Here is a 15,734-nt window from a genome sequence, read left to right as displayed (position 1 = left end):
TAGAGATGAGTATAATTGAAGGTGCTAAGTATATTGCTAAAAGGCATCATTTAGGGAGGAAGTTAGAATAGCAAAAGATAAAATATACCAGTGAAGATAAAATAGTTAAAGTATTGAATAAACATATTTTTCTAGAAGTGTTGTTTAGAAAGGATAATACTAACATGCCATTCAATTTCTGTAGTACACTGTATCACAGAGGATTTTGAAGACAGTGTGACAGTTATTTGACAATTATGGGGCACTTACAACAGGCAAATCTTTTGGCCAGATCATATATATCCTAGGGTGCTGAAGGAGATCAGGGAGGAAATTGTGGGGCATTGGTAATGTCATGAAAGAGCCATTAACCACTGGTGAGGTTCTGCAGGACTACAAACAGCCAAAAGCAAAACCTATCAACAACAAAAAATTGAATCCCTAAGAGATAGACATGTATAGCACTGGATTTAGAAGGAGAAGATGTTACCTGACTTCTTTAAATATGTTACAGATAAAGTGAAGACTGGCACTTCCTATCATTGTGAATTTGGACTTTCAGATAGTTTTTGACAAAGTTCCATATTGAAGTCTTCCAATTAAACTAAATGCCACAGGAATATGGGACTGAATTAGAAAATAGCTAAAATGAATAAGAAACAAAGTATTTGTAAGAGGTGGAATGTCAGACTGCGGGTGTAAGTGTTCAGTGAAATCCCAAAAGGGTCAGTGTTAAACTTTATAAATAATCTGGACACCAAACTAACTGCAGAATGATCAAATATGCTGATGACAGAAAATTGAGGGACAGCAGTAGAGACAGGAAAAAATTTGAAACAGAATATATGTCTGACGTAATAAAACTCACTACGCACTTGGTTTGAGTATAAAGCAAGGCTTTAATCAACTTGTTTCAGAACATGGAGGTCTAGTTGTACTTCACTAGTTCCTGTCTTACAAAATGTTCCTGATAAGCTGGGCCCATACCTGAGTATTTATACTCCTTGGACGGTGCCACCAACTGGCCGTCCAGTGTTATTTCATGAGTAGCTTCTTTATGATGATGAGATTTATAACATTCTTCCTGCCTAAAAGATTTGGAAGTCTGACGACTTCCTCTTAACGGATTAGGCGGACCACGAATAGCCGCAGTCTTTTAGATCTTTGTTTATGGGTAAAAGGCACGTCTCCCCGGACCGTGTCTTGGTCCCTGGGCCGCTTGATCCGTACCGGTGGGTCGACAGGGCCCGTGTTGCCGTGATCGACCAGAGGGAGGCTGGGGAGATCGTGACTCCGGGTGCGGGTCCCCACAGGCGTAGAGCTGGCTTCATCCTGTTTGATAGCCGGGGATTGACCGGCGTCCTGGCCTCGGTGGCCATCCCACGGGGAGCCCTCGGCTCCCCGAGTGGATCTGGTGGGGCAGCCAGCAGATCTCTCGATGTCCCAGGTAGGGCGTCATCTTCGAGGGAGCGCAGAGTGTCGGCATCATCACCTTGGGTCCCTCTATCAATTGGGTCCGTGGAAGCGGCTGGACAGGGAGCCAGGTCCCGGAGCGAAACGGTGGACTCCCGGCCATCAGGGTACCCCACATGCGCATACGTGGGATTGACGTCCGTGAGTTCTACCTCGTCGACGAGGGGATCGTTTTTAGAAAATCGGACGAATCTTCAGAGCAGCAAGTGGCAGGGAGCTGCCAACCATGACGGTAGGGACGTCCCATGGGTGGAGCGACGCTGGAAGCTGAAGAATCGCTCGTGAGGTGTGACATTGGTGGATGCAGATAGAAGAGACCTGATGGAATGAAATACGTCAGGGAGCATAGTTTCCCACCGCTGGTCTGGTCGGTTGCGTGACCTCAGTGCAAGACGAACAGCGTTCCAAATGATAGCGTTGTATCTCTCAACCTGTCCGTTACCGATGGGATGGTACGGTGTCGTTTTACTTGTGGAAATTCCCCGTTCGGAAAGATAACTTTTGAGTTCGCTTGACATGAAGGAGGGACCCCGATCAGAGTGGATGAAATTGGCCGTACCGCAAAGGGAAAAGACTTGATCAAGGCACTTGATCACTGTGGAAGTAAGCATATTGGGACAGGGGAAAGCGTGAATATTCTTCCACCACAGTAAGTAAGTAGGTGTTTCGCATTGAGGAAGGCAATGACCCTTTAAAGTCAATGCTGAGTCACTGCATAGGCTGCATAGCGTGTATGAGCGAGCCATTCGATGGATGGAAGAATTGCGATTTTAATTCCGCACAAATTCCAAAGGAGGAGCATGTTCTTTTTACATCTTCCGTAGAAAATGGGAGATTTTTAGATCACACAAAGTGCAACATACGGGTAACGCCAGGATGGCATAAGTCAGTATGAAGATCCGCCAGATTCGAAGTTGACATAGAAGAGCAGAATGCCCGCATGAGGGTATCCGGGGCCACATTCTCTTTGCCGGGTTGATAATGTATGGTGTATCCAAAGGTGGCCAATTCCATCCTCCAGAGTTGTATTTTGTTATTCTTGATCTTAGTGCGTTTCCGGTTATCCAGCATAAAGGCCACGGAGCGCTGATCGGTTATAAGTGTGAAATGGCGACGAGCAAGAAAATGACTCCATTTACGTACAGCTTCGATGATGGCCGTAGCCTCCTTCTTAACAGGAGGATAATGGAGCTCGCTACCCTGCAAAGTTCTGGACAGAAATGCAACGGGTCGACCACCTTGATTCAAGGTAGGAGAGATCGCCACATCCGATGCATCGCACTCGACCACGAAAGGAAGATTTTCATCAATGGAACAAAGCGTGGCTTTTACCAGTTGTCGCTTGAGGAGGTTGAATGCTGAAATAGCCGTTGCCTCCAATGGAAATGACTCTGCATGAAGCAGGGGCTGGATCTTGTCGGAGAAGTGGGGTATCCATTTCGCATAATAGGCGAACATGCCGAGTGCCCGACGAAGAGAGCCGAGATTTATAGGGGGAGGGAGCTCCTGAAGCGGACGAAGTCGCTCCGGATCCGGTTTGATGACACCGTTGCCCACCCAGTAGCCAAGGATGTTGACTGATGTTACTGATTTCACAGATTTGGACTCATTTAAGGTTAAGTTGCGATGACGGAGAACGCCAAAAAATTTCTGGAGGTTGGCATCATGCTCCTTCTGGTCATGACCAGCAATGGCGATATTATCCAGATATGGAAAGGTGTCCGTTAAGTTCTCCTGTTTTACTAGGCTATCCATTGCTCATTGAAAGACGGCCACCCCATTGGTGACCCCAAATGGAAGGCGACAAAACTGGTAAAGCCGACCATTGGCCTTAAAGGCCGTATACTTCTTGTCAGAGTCCTTTAACGGCACTTGATGATATGTGCTCTTTAAATCAAAAGTTGAAAATACCTTGTAGTTGGCAAGGTTATTGACCATGTCATCGATGCGTGGTAGTAGGTAGGCATCCAGGTCGGTATGCTGGTTAATAGTTTGCGAGTAATCGATGCAAAGACATTTCTTGTGTTGCTTCAGAGGATTTTTAACGACGACGACTTGAGCCCGCCAGGAAGATGAACATGGCTCAATGATACCGTCAGCTAGAAGGCGAGAGATTTCGGCCTCGATAAAGGATCGATCATCTTGGCTGAAACGTCGTGATTTAGTGACTGTGGGCTTACATTGGGGGGAAAGACTGGCAAACAAGGAGGGCTCGTCGAGCGAAGCCGCCGAAAGCGCACAAAACGGTACTTTGGAAATAGTAAGCTCCGGCTTTGACCCTCTAAGCTCGAAAAGTGAGTCTTGTGTTGTTTCTGGAAATCCTGTCCCAGGAGCACATCACTGCATAGGTTTATGAGCACCCCGAGCCGGGTGGAGAAATAAGTGCAGCCATTGAGAATAAGGTCGACAAGACAAAAGCCGGAAGAATTGGTGGTCAGTGTCGTCAGAGCCATTGCAATTTCCCTGTCCGAGGGGTAAATACGCAGTTTTAACTTGCTGACAGCTCGCTCACTAATGAAGCTGTCAGAGCTGCATGAGTCGATTAGTGCGCTCAAAATGTGTCCATTTACCGAAACCTTCGTGGCTGCACGGGGCAGACTTTGGAGAAAAACAGCTGTGATGGGAGGAGGGGCAGTTTTACCCTTGACAGCTGTAACCTTAGTCGTGGCTCTTGGGGAAGGAGCAGTTTTATAGATAGTAGCTGCAAAATTAACAGGAGCTCTCGACTGGTATACCTTAGAAAAGTGGCCTCTCTTACTAACAGAGGCTCTTGACTGGCATACCTTAGAAAAGTGACCTTTCTTGCTGCAATGATTGCAGGTTGCGTTACGCGCAGGACAAAATTTCCCATAATGGAACGCACCTCCACAAAAGAAACACTTCCTTCCAGATTGCCAAGATGCCGCTAGGGCAGGGTCGTCATCAGTGAAGGCTTCGAGGGTAGGGTTGTCATCCTCTAGGTTAGAGTCATCATCAGTGAGGGCTTCTGCCCGAGACCTATCGAATGAGTCATTAAAAGTGACAGCAGTAGCCCGTGCACGAGGTAAAAGATAGGTATCTGCATTCCTCTTTGCTAAGTCCAGGGAACATGCCTGGTCATAGGCAGCCTGTAACTCGAGGGTTTTATTCTCCAACAGACGCTGGCGTATGAAGGGAGACGCGATCCCATTAATAAAGGAATCACGAATTAACTCCTCCTGGTACTGCTCAGCTGTGACAGCTTTAAGATTACAATCCTCGCTGAGCCTGCGAAGTTTCTGAAGGAATTCGTCAAGTGATTCCCCGGGTTGTTGTCGAGTTGTGGCCAGTAGATGCCGAGCAAAAATTTCGTTTGGGGCCTTAACATATAGTCGCTGTAATATTAGGATAGTGGAGTCATAGTCTACACAGTCTTCGATACAGTCAAACACATGAGGAGATACATAATTGGCAAGTAGCTCTAAGTTATCAGGAACATTTTCACCACACACCCTGAGGAAGTTGCTGAAGGTACGATACCAGTGTTTCCATACCTTAGCAGTTGTAGGTGAATTCGGGTCCAAGTCAAGACGGGCGGGTCTGAGTAGTTTGTCCATGATGGATTGATTACTATGCCGGAGTTCCCTTTTGCAGTTGAAGTCGTAGCTGGCTGTTCCCGAAATCACTCAGAGCGTGGAGTCGATACCAAGTTGATTAAATTGACGTAATAAAACTCACTATGCACTTGGTTTGAGTATAAAGCAAGGCTTTAATCAACTTGTTTCAGAAGATGGAGGTCTAGTTGTACTTCACTAGTTCCTGTCTTACAAAATGTTCCTGGGCAAGCTGGGCCCACGCCCGAGTATTTATACTCCTTTTCATGAGTAGTTTCTTTATGATGATAAGATTTATAACAATGTCTAAGTCAGGATAGTGCGCGACTTAGAGGTGATGGTGTTCCCATGCACTTGTAGCCCATGTCCTTATAGGTGGTGGAGCTCGTGGGATTAGGAGGTGCTGCCGAAGAAGCCATGGTGACTTGCAGCAGTAAATCTTGTAGATAATACACATTGGAGCTACGGAATTATCGCGGTGGAGGGGGTGGATGTTAAGGCTAGTGGATGAGGTGTTGATCAAGCATACTGCTTTGTCCTGGATGGTGTCGAGCTTCTTGAGTGTTGTTACAGCTACATCCATCCAAGCAAGTGGAGAGTTTTCCATCACATTCCTAGCTTGTGCCTTGCAGGTGGTGGCGATGCTTTGGGGAGTCAGATGGGGAGCCACTCGCCACAGTACACTCAATGTCTCTGACCTGCTCTAGCCACTAGCTTAGTCCAGTTGCGTTTCTGATCAATGGTGATATTCAGGATGCTGATGGTGAAGGGGTGGTGGTTAGGCTCTCTCTTGTTGGAGATGGTCATTGCCTGGCACCTGTGTGGCATGAATGTTACTTGCCACTTATCAGCCCAAGCCTGCATGTTGTCCAGGTCTTGCTGCATGCAGGTATGGACTGCTTTATTAGCTCAGGGATTACAAATGGAACTGAACACTGTACAATTATCAGCAAACAGCCCTACTTTTGACCTTATGATGGTGGGAAGGTCATTGTTGAAGCAATTGAAGATGGTTTGGCCTAGGACACTGCCCTGAGGAACTCCTGCAGCAATGACCTGGGGCTGAGATGATTGGCCTGCAACAACTGCAACCATCTTCCTTTGTGCTAGGTATGACTCCAGCCAGTAGAGAGTTTTCCCCGTGATTCCCATTGACATCAATTTTACTCGGGATCCTTGATGCCACACTTGGCCGAATGCTGCCTTGATGTCAAGGGCAGTCACTCTCACCTCACCTCTGGAATTCAGCTCTTTTGTCCATGTTTGGACGAAAACTATAATGTGGTTTGGAACTGAAAGGTCCTGGTGGAACTGAAACTGAGCATCAAAGAGCAGTTTATTGGTCAATAAGTGCTGCTTGATGGCACGATTGATGACACTTTCCAATACTTTGCTGATGATTGAGAGTAGATTGATGGGACACAAAATAGACAGGTTGGAATTGTCCTGCTTTTTGCGGACAGGACTTTCCTGTGCAATTTTCCACATTGTTAGGTAGACGCCAGTGTTGTAGATGTATTGGAATAGCTTTGCTAGAGGCACGGCTACTTCTGAAGAACAGGTCTTCAGCGCTGCAGTTTAGTTCTATCCTTAGTTTTTGCAATACTTCATGATGTTTCAGATATTTGCATTGGAAAATACAATAAATAAATTTGCAGAAATTTGTGATAGGCCAGAAGGAGAGAAGGACAGGACATAATAAACTAAATCTGGATCAGTTCTGATATACTAAACATGTCAATATGTTTCATGTCCACATATGATACAACATCTGAACTTGGTCACTAATTGACTAAATAGAACAAACAAATACCCATATAACACCTTCTCCTGATGGAGATTAGCACAGGTCATTCCCCCTCTCTCTAGCTCCGCAAAGCATTACATAAAGAGAGAGTGAGCCTGAGGGGGAAATAGTGAGAGACTGGAGAAAGCGAGTCTGAGGGGAAGCAGTGCGAGAGTGAGAGAGAGCAAGCCTGAGGGGAAACAGTGCGAGAGTCAGTGAGAGCGAGTCTGAGGGGAAACAGTGCGAGAGTCAGTGAGAGCGAGTCTGAGGGAAACAATGCGAGAGTCAGTGAGAGAGTCTGAGGGGAAACAGTGCGAGAGTCAGTGAGCGAGTCTGAGGGGAAACAATGCGAGAGTCAGTGAGAGCGAGTCTGAGGGAAACAGTGCGAGAGTCAGCGAGAGCGAGTCTGAGGGGAAACAGTGCGAGAGTCAGTGAGAGCAAGCCTGAGGGGAAACAGTGCGAGAGTCAGTGAGAGCCAGTCTGAGGGAAACAGTGCGAGAGTCAGTGAGAGCGAGTCTGAGGAGAAGCAATGCGAGAGTCAGTGAGAGCCAGTCTGAGGGGAAACAGTGCGAGAGTCAGCGAGAGCCAGTCTGAGGGAAACAGTGCGAGAGTCAGTGAGAGCGAGTCTGAGGGGAAACAGTGCAAGAGACAGTGAGAGCGAGTCTGAGGGGAAGCAATGCGAGAGTCAGTGAGAGCGAGTCTGAGGGGAAACAGTGCGAGAGTCAGTGAGAGCGAGTCTGAGGGAAACAGTGCGAGAGTCAGTGAGAGCGAGTCTTGGGGAAACAGTGTGAGAGTCAGTGAGAGCGAGTCTGAGGGGAAACAGTGCGAGAGTCAGTGAGAGCGAGTCTTGGGGAAACAGTGTGAGAGTCAGTGAGAGCGAGCCTGAGGGAAACAGTGCGAGAGTCAGTGAGAGCGAGTCTGAGGGGAAACAGTGCGAGAGTCAGCGAGAGCGAGTCTGAGGGAAACAGTGCGAGAGTCAGTGAGAGCGAGTCTTGGGGAAACAGTGTGAGAGTCAGTGAGAGCGAGTCTGAGGGGAAACAGTGCGAGAGTCAGTGAGAGCGAGTCTTGGGGAAACAGTGCGAGAGTCAGTGAGAGCGAGCCTGAGGGAAACGGTGCGAGAGTCAGTGAGCGAGTCTGAGGGGAAACAGTGCGAGAGTCAGTGAGAGCCAGTCTGAGGGGAAACAGTGCGAGAGTCAGTGAGAGCGAGTCTGAGGGAAACAGTGCGAGAGTCAGCGAGAGCGAGTCTGAGGGAAACAGTGCGAGAGTCAGTGAGAGCCAGTCTGAGGGGAAACAGTGCGAGAGTCAGTGAGAGCGAGTCTGAGGGAAACAGTGCGAGAGTCAGTGAGAGCGAGTCTGAGGGGAAACAGTGCAAGAGACAGTGAGAGCGAATCTGAGGGAAACAATGCGAGAGTCAGTGAGAGCCAGTCTGAGGGAAACGATGCGAGAGTCAGTGAGAGCCAGTCTGAGGGAAACAGTGCGAGAGTCAGTGAGAGCAAGCCTGAGGGGAAACAGTGCAAGAGACAGTGAAAGCGAGTCTGAGAGGAAACGGTGCGAGAGTCAGTGAGAGCCAGTCTGAGGGAAACGATGCGAGAGTCAGTGAAAGCGAGTCTGAGAGGAAACAGTGTGAGAGTCAGTGAGAGCGAGTCTGAGGGGAACAATGCGAGAGTCAGTGAGAGCGAGTCTGAGGGGAAACGGTGCGAGAGTCAGTGAGCGAGTCTGAGGGAAACAGTGCGAGAGTCAGCGAGAGCCAGTCTGAGGGAAACAGTGCGAGAGTCAGTGAGAGCGAGTCTGAGGGAAACAGTGCGAGAGTCAGTGAGAGCGAGTCTGAGGGAAACAGTGCGAGAGTCAGTGAGAGAGTCTGAGGGAAACAGTGCGAGAGTCAGTGAGAGCGAGCCTGAGGAAAACAGTGCGAGAGTCAGTGAGCGAGTCTGAGGGAAACAGTGCGAGAGTCAGTGAGAGCGAGTCTTGGGGAAACAGTGCGAGAGTCAGTGAGAGCGAGTCTGAGGGAAACAATGCGAGAGTCAGTGAGAGCGAGTCTTGGGGAAACAGTGCGAGAGTCAGTGAGAGCGGAGACAGCGAGTCTGAGGGAAACAGTGCGAGAGTCAGTGAGAGCCAGTCTGAGGGGAAACAGTGCGAGAGTCAGTGAGAGCGAGTCTTGGGGAAACAGTGCGAGAGTCAGTGAGAGCGAGTCTGAGGGAAACAGTGCGAGAGTCAGTGAGAGCGAGTCTTGGGGAAACAGTGTGAGAGTCAGTGAGAGCGAGTCTGAGGGAAACAGTGCGAGAGTCAGTGAGAGCGAGTCTTGGGGAAACAGTGCGAGAGTCAGTGAGAGCGAGTCTTGGGGAAACAGTGCGAGAGTCAGTGAGAGCGAGTCTGAGGGGAAACAGTGCGAGAGTCAGTGAGAGCAAGTCTGAGGGAAACAGTGCGAGAGTCAGCGAGAGCGAGTCTGAGGGAAACAGTGCGAGAGTCAGTGAGAGCCAGTCTGAGGGGAAACAGTGCGAGAGTCAGCGAGAGCGAGTCTGAGGGAAACAGTGTGAGAGTCAGTGAGAGCGAGTCTTGGGGAAACAGCGCGAGAGTCAGTGAGAGCGAGTCTGAAGGAAACAGTGTGAGAGTCAGTGAGAGCGAGTCTGAGGGAAACAGTGCGAGAGTCAGTGAGAGCGGGTCTTGGGGAAACAGTGCGAGAGTCAGTGAGAGCGGGTCTTGGGGAAACAGTGCGAGAGTCAGTAAGAGCGAGTCTTGGGGAAACAGTGCGAGAGTCAGTGAGAGCGAGTCTTGGGGAAACAGTGCGAGAGTCAGTGAGAGCGAGTCTGAGGGAAACAGTGCGAGAGTCAGTGAGAGCGAGTCTGAGGGAAACAGTGTGAGAGTCAGTGAGAGCGAGTCTTGGGGAAACAGTGCGAGAGTCAGTGAGAGCGAGTCTGAGGGAAACAGTGCGAGAGTCAGTGAGAGCGAGTCTGAGGGAAACAGTGCGAGAGTCAGTGAGAGCGAGTCTTGGGGAAACAGTGCGAGAGTCAGTGAGAGCGAGTCTGAGGGAAACAGTGCGAGAGTCAGTGAGAGCGAGTCTGAGGGAAACAGTGCGAGAGTCAGTGAGAGCGAGTCTGAGGGGAAACAGTGCGAGAGTCAGTGAGCGAGTCTGAGGGAAACAGTGCGAGAGTCAGTGAGAGCGAGTCTTGGGGAAACAGTGCGAGAGTCAGCGAGAGCGAGTCTTGGGGAAACAGTGCGAGAGTCAGCGAGAGCGAGTCTGAGGGAAACAGTGCGAGAGTCAGTGAGAGCGAGTCTGAGGGAAACAGTGCGAGAGTCAGCGAGAGCGAGTCTGAGGGAAACAGTGCGAGAGTCAGTGAGAGCGAGTCTGAGGGAAACAGTGCGAGAGTCAGTGAGAGCGAGTCTGAGGGAAACAGTGCAAGAGACAGTGAAAGCGAGTCTTGGGGAAACAGTGCGAGAGTCAGCGAGAGCGAGTCTTGGGGAAACAGTGCGAGAGTCAGTGAGAGCCAGTCTGAGGGGAAACAGTGCAAGAGTCAGTGAGAGCGAGTCTGAGGGAAACAGTGCGAGAGTCAGAGAGAGCGAGTCTGAGGGAAACAGTGCGAGAGTCAGAGAGAGCGAGTCTGAGGGAAACAGTGCGAGAGTCAGTGAGAGCGAGTCTGAGGGAAACAGTGCGAGAGTCAGAGAGAGCGAGTCTGAGGGAAACAGTGCGAGAGTCAGAGAGAGCGAGTCTGAGGGAAACAGTGCGAGAGTCAGTGAGAGCGAGTCTGAGGGGAAACAGTGCGAGAGTCAGTGAGAGCGAGTCTGAGGGAAACAGTGCGAGAGTCAGAGAGAGCGAGTCTGAGGGAAACAGTGCGAGAGTCAGAGAGAGCGAGTCTGAGGGAAACAGTGCGAGAGTCAGTGAGAGCGAGTCTGAGGGAAACAGTGCGAGAGTCAGAGAGAGCGAGTCTGAGGGAAACAGTGCGAGAGTCAGTGAGAGCGAGTCTGAGGGGAAACAGTGCGAGAGTCAGTGAGAGCGAGTCTTGGGGAAACAGTGCGAGAGTCAGTGAGAGCGAGTCTGAGGGAAACAGTGCGAGAGTCAGTGAGAGCGAGTCTGAGGGAAACAGTGCGAGAGTCAGTGAGAGCGAGTCTTGGGGAAACAGTGCGAGAGTCAGCGAGAGCAAGTCTTGGGGAAACAGTGCGAGAGTCAGTGAGAGCGAGTCTGAGGGAAACAGTGCGAGAGTCAGCGAGAGCGAGTCTTGGGGAAACAGTGCGAGAGTCAGTGAGAGCGAGTCTGAGGGAAACAGTGCGAGAGTCAGTGAGCGAGTCTGAGGGGAAACAATGCGAGAGTCAGTGAGAGCGAGTCTGAGGGAAACAGTGCGAGAGTCAGCGAGAGCGAGTCTGAGGGGAAACAGTGCGAGAGTCAGTGAGAGCAAGCCTGAGGGGAAACAGTGCGAGAGTCAGTGAGAGCCAGTCTGAGGGAAACAGTGCGAGAGTCAGTGAGAGCGAGTCTGAGGAGAAGCAATGCGAGAGTCAGTGAGAGCCAGTCTGAGGGGAAACAGTGCGAGAGTCAGCGAGAGCCAGTCTGAGGGAAACAGTGCGAGAGTCAGTGAGAGCGAGTCTGAGGGGAAACAGTGCAAGAGACAGTGAGAGCGAGTCTGAGGGGAAGCAATGCGAGAGTCAGTGAGAGCGAGTCTGAGGGGAAACAGTGCGAGAGTCAGTGAGAGCGAGTCTGAGGGAAACAGTGCGAGAGTCAGTGAGAGCGAGTCTTGGGGAAACAGTGTGAGAGTCAGTGAGAGCGAGTCTGAGGGGAAACAGTGCGAGAGTCAGTGAGAGCGAGTCTTGGGGAAACAGTGTGAGAGTCAGTGAGAGCGAGCCTGAGGGAAACAGTGCGAGAGTCAGTGAGAGCGAGTCTGAGGGGAAACAGTGCGAGAGTCAGCGAGAGCGAGTCTGAGGGAAACAGTGCGAGAGTCAGTGAGAGCGAGTCTTGGGGAAACAGTGTGAGAGTCAGTGAGAGCGAGTCTGAGGGGAAACAGTGCGAGAGTCAGTGAGAGCGAGTCTTGGGGAAACAGTGCGAGAGTCAGTGAGAGCGAGCCTGAGGGAAACGGTGCGAGAGTCAGTGAGCGAGTCTGAGGGGAAACAGTGCGAGAGTCAGTGAGAGCCAGTCTGAGGGGAAACAGTGCGAGAGTCAGTGAGAGCGAGTCTGAGGGAAACAGTGCGAGAGTCAGCGAGAGCGAGTCTGAGGGAAACAGTGCGAGAGTCAGTGAGAGCCAGTCTGAGGGGAAACAGTGCGAGAGTCAGTGAGAGCGAGTCTGAGGGAAACAGTGCGAGAGTCAGTGAGAGCGAGTCTGAGGGGAAACAGTGCAAGAGACAGTGAGAGCGAATCTGAGGGAAACAATGCGAGAGTCAGTGAGAGCCAGTCTGAGGGAAACGATGCGAGAGTCAGTGAGAGCCAGTCTGAGGGAAACAGTGCGAGAGTCAGTGAGAGCAAGCCTGAGGGGAAACAGTGCAAGAGACAGTGAAAGCGAGTCTGAGAGGAAACGGTGCGAGAGTCAGTGAGAGCCAGTCTGAGGGAAACGATGCGAGAGTCAGTGAAAGCGAGTCTGAGAGGAAACAGTGTGAGAGTCAGTGAGAGCGAGTCTGAGGGGAACAATGCGAGAGTCAGTGAGAGCGAGTCTGAGGGGAAACGGTGCGAGAGTCAGTGAGCGAGTCTGAGGGAAACAGTGCGAGAGTCAGCGAGAGCCAGTCTGAGGGAAACAGTGCGAGAGTCAGTGAGAGCGAGTCTGAGGGAAACAGTGCGAGAGTCAGTGAGAGCGAGTCTGAGGGAAACAGTGCGAGAGTCAGTGAGAGAGTCTGAGGGAAACAGTGCGAGAGTCAGTGAGAGCGAGCCTGAGGAAAACAGTGCGAGAGTCAGTGAGCGAGTCTGAGGGAAACAGTGCGAGAGTCAGTGAGAGCGAGTCTTGGGGAAACAGTGCGAGAGTCAGTGAGAGCGAGTCTGAGGGAAACAATGCGAGAGTCAGTGAGAGCGAGTCTTGGGGAAACAGTGCGAGAGTCAGTGAGAGCGGAGACAGCGAGTCTGAGGGAAACAGTGCGAGAGTCAGTGAGAGCCAGTCTGAGGGGAAACAGTGCGAGAGTCAGTGAGAGCGAGTCTTGGGGAAACAGTGCGAGAGTCAGTGAGAGCGAGTCTGAGGGAAACAGTGCGAGAGTCAGTGAGAGCGAGTCTTGGGGAAACAGTGTGAGAGTCAGTGAGAGCGAGTCTGAGGGAAACAGTGCGAGAGTCAGTGAGAGCGAGTCTTGGGGAAACAGTGCGAGAGTCAGTGAGAGCGAGTCTTGGGGAAACAGTGCGAGAGTCAGTGAGAGCGAGTCTGAGGGGAAACAGTGCGAGAGTCAGTGAGAGCAAGTCTGAGGGAAACAGTGCGAGAGTCAGCGAGAGCGAGTCTGAGGGAAACAGTGCGAGAGTCAGTGAGAGCCAGTCTGAGGGGAAACAGTGCGAGAGTCAGCGAGAGCGAGTCTGAGGGAAACAGTGTGAGAGTCAGTGAGAGCGAGTCTTGGGGAAACAGCGCGAGAGTCAGTGAGAGCGAGTCTGAAGGAAACAGTGTGAGAGTCAGTGAGAGCGAGTCTGAGGGAAACAGTGCGAGAGTCAGTGAGAGCGGGTCTTGGGGAAACAGTGCGAGAGTCAGTGAGAGCGGGTCTTGGGGAAACAGTGCGAGAGTCAGTAAGAGCGAGTCTTGGGGAAACAGTGCGAGAGTCAGTGAGAGCGAGTCTTGGGGAAACAGTGCGAGAGTCAGTGAGAGCGAGTCTGAGGGAAACAGTGCGAGAGTCAGTGAGAGCGAGTCTGAGGGAAACAGTGTGAGAGTCAGTGAGAGCGAGTCTTGGGGAAACAGTGCGAGAGTCAGTGAGAGCGAGTCTGAGGGAAACAGTGCGAGAGTCAGTGAGAGCGAGTCTGAGGGAAACAGTGCGAGAGTCAGTGAGAGCGAGTCTTGGGGAAACAGTGCGAGAGTCAGTGAGAGCGAGTCTGAGGGAAACAGTGCGAGAGTCAGTGAGAGCGAGTCTGAGGGAAACAGTGCGAGAGTCAGTGAGAGCGAGTCTGAGGGGAAACAGTGCGAGAGTCAGTGAGCGAGTCTGAGGGAAACAGTGCGAGAGTCAGTGAGAGCGAGTCTTGGGGAAACAGTGCGAGAGTCAGCGAGAGCGAGTCTTGGGGAAACAGTGCGAGAGTCAGCGAGAGCGAGTCTGAGGGAAACAGTGCGAGAGTCAGTGAGAGCGAGTCTGAGGGAAACAGTGCGAGAGTCAGCGAGAGCGAGTCTGAGGGAAACAGTGCGAGAGTCAGTGAGAGCGAGTCTGAGGGAAACAGTGCGAGAGTCAGTGAGAGCGAGTCTGAGGGAAACAGTGCAAGAGACAGTGAAAGCGAGTCTTGGGGAAACAGTGCGAGAGTCAGCGAGAGCGAGTCTTGGGGAAACAGTGCGAGAGTCAGTGAGAGCCAGTCTGAGGGGAAACAGTGCAAGAGTCAGTGAGAGCGAGTCTGAGGGAAACAGTGCGAGAGTCAGAGAGAGCGAGTCTGAGGGAAACAGTGCGAGAGTCAGAGAGAGCGAGTCTGAGGGAAACAGTGCGAGAGTCAGTGAGAGCGAGTCTGAGGGAAACAGTGCGAGAGTCAGAGAGAGCGAGTCTGAGGGAAACAGTGCGAGAGTCAGAGAGAGCGAGTCTGAGGGAAACAGTGCGAGAGTCAGTGAGAGCGAGTCTGAGGGGAAACAGTGCGAGAGTCAGTGAGAGCGAGTCTGAGGGAAACAGTGCGAGAGTCAGAGAGAGCGAGTCTGAGGGAAACAGTGCGAGAGTCAGAGAGAGCGAGTCTGAGGGAAACAGTGCGAGAGTCAGTGAGAGCGAGTCTGAGGGAAACAGTGCGAGAGTCAGAGAGAGCGAGTCTGAGGGAAACAGTGCGAGAGTCAGTGAGAGCGAGTCTGAGGGGAAACAGTGCGAGAGTCAGTGAGAGCGAGTCTTGGGGAAACAGTGCGAGAGTCAGTGAGAGCGAGTCTGAGGGAAACAGTGCGAGAGTCAGTGAGAGCGAGTCTGAGGGAAACAGTGCGAGAGTCAGTGAGAGCGAGTCTTGGGGAAACAGTGCGAGAGTCAGCGAGAGCAAGTCTTGGGGAAACAGTGCGAGAGTCAGTGAGAGCGAGTCTGAGGGAAACAGTGCGAGAGTCAGCGAGAGCGAGTCTTGGGGAAACAGTGCGAGAGTCAGTGAGAGCGAGTCTGAGGGAAACAGTGCGAGAGTCAGTGAGAGCGAGTCTGAGGGAAACAGTGCGAGAGTCAGTGAGAGCGAGTCTGAGGGGAAACAGTGCGAGAGTCAGTGAGAGCGAGTCTTGGGGAAAGTGCGAGAGTCAGTGAGAGCGAGTCTGAGGGAAACAGTGCGAGAGTCAGTGAGAGCGAGTCTTGGGGAAACAGTGCGAGAGTCAGCGAGAGCGAGTCTTGGGGAAACAGTGCGAGAGTCAGTGAGAGCGAGTCTTGGGGAAACAGTGCGAGAGTCAGTGAGTGCGAGTCTTGGGGAAACAGTGCGAGAGTCAGTGAGAGCGGAGACAGCGAGTCTGAGGGAAACAGTGCGAGGAGAAATTGAAGATCAGAGCGTGAGCTGAACGTGGAAAACGGAGAAAGAAAGTCAAAAGTGAAGTCACTGCCGCAGAGGGAGCGGATTGATGGGTAATATGTAAGTGTGTGTTTGTTTTATTAAATTGTTTTTTCACGGTTGAAAACCATTTGATGGTAGTTTCTATTGTGTTTTAGATTTATAGATATAATAATTACCAGTGCCTTTAGCTAACTTTATCCTATTTTAGTATCTCAGGCCGTTATTTTCCCACAAAAAAGGGTGGGTTTGGAGTGTGGGGGCAGTTAAATTGTTAAAGTGAATCCCGGCCTGATCCCACCTCCAACCCGCCTACGTCTTACATGGGTAGCCAACCCGCTGACGGGGGGGGGGGGGGGGG

At 51.2% G+C, this 15,734-nt stretch overlaps 1 protein-coding gene across 5 annotated transcripts in view; it reads right to left on the bottom strand.

Moving 5' to 3' along the window:
* The window catches only part of LOC147117613 (triple functional domain protein), an 862,300-nt gene that overhangs the window by 374,250 nt on the left and 472,316 nt on the right, over nt 1-15,734 (bottom strand). The window lies entirely within an intron of this gene.

Source organism: Somniosus microcephalus, chromosome 5 (assembly GCF_052327205.1).
Source record: "Somniosus microcephalus isolate GS21.2 chromosome 5, FLI_Smic_1.0, whole genome shotgun sequence".
In the NCBI taxonomy this organism is placed as follows: Eukaryota; Metazoa; Chordata; class Chondrichthyes; order Squaliformes; family Somniosidae; genus Somniosus; species Somniosus microcephalus.
This window is presented reverse-complemented; position numbering and strand designations above follow the sequence as displayed.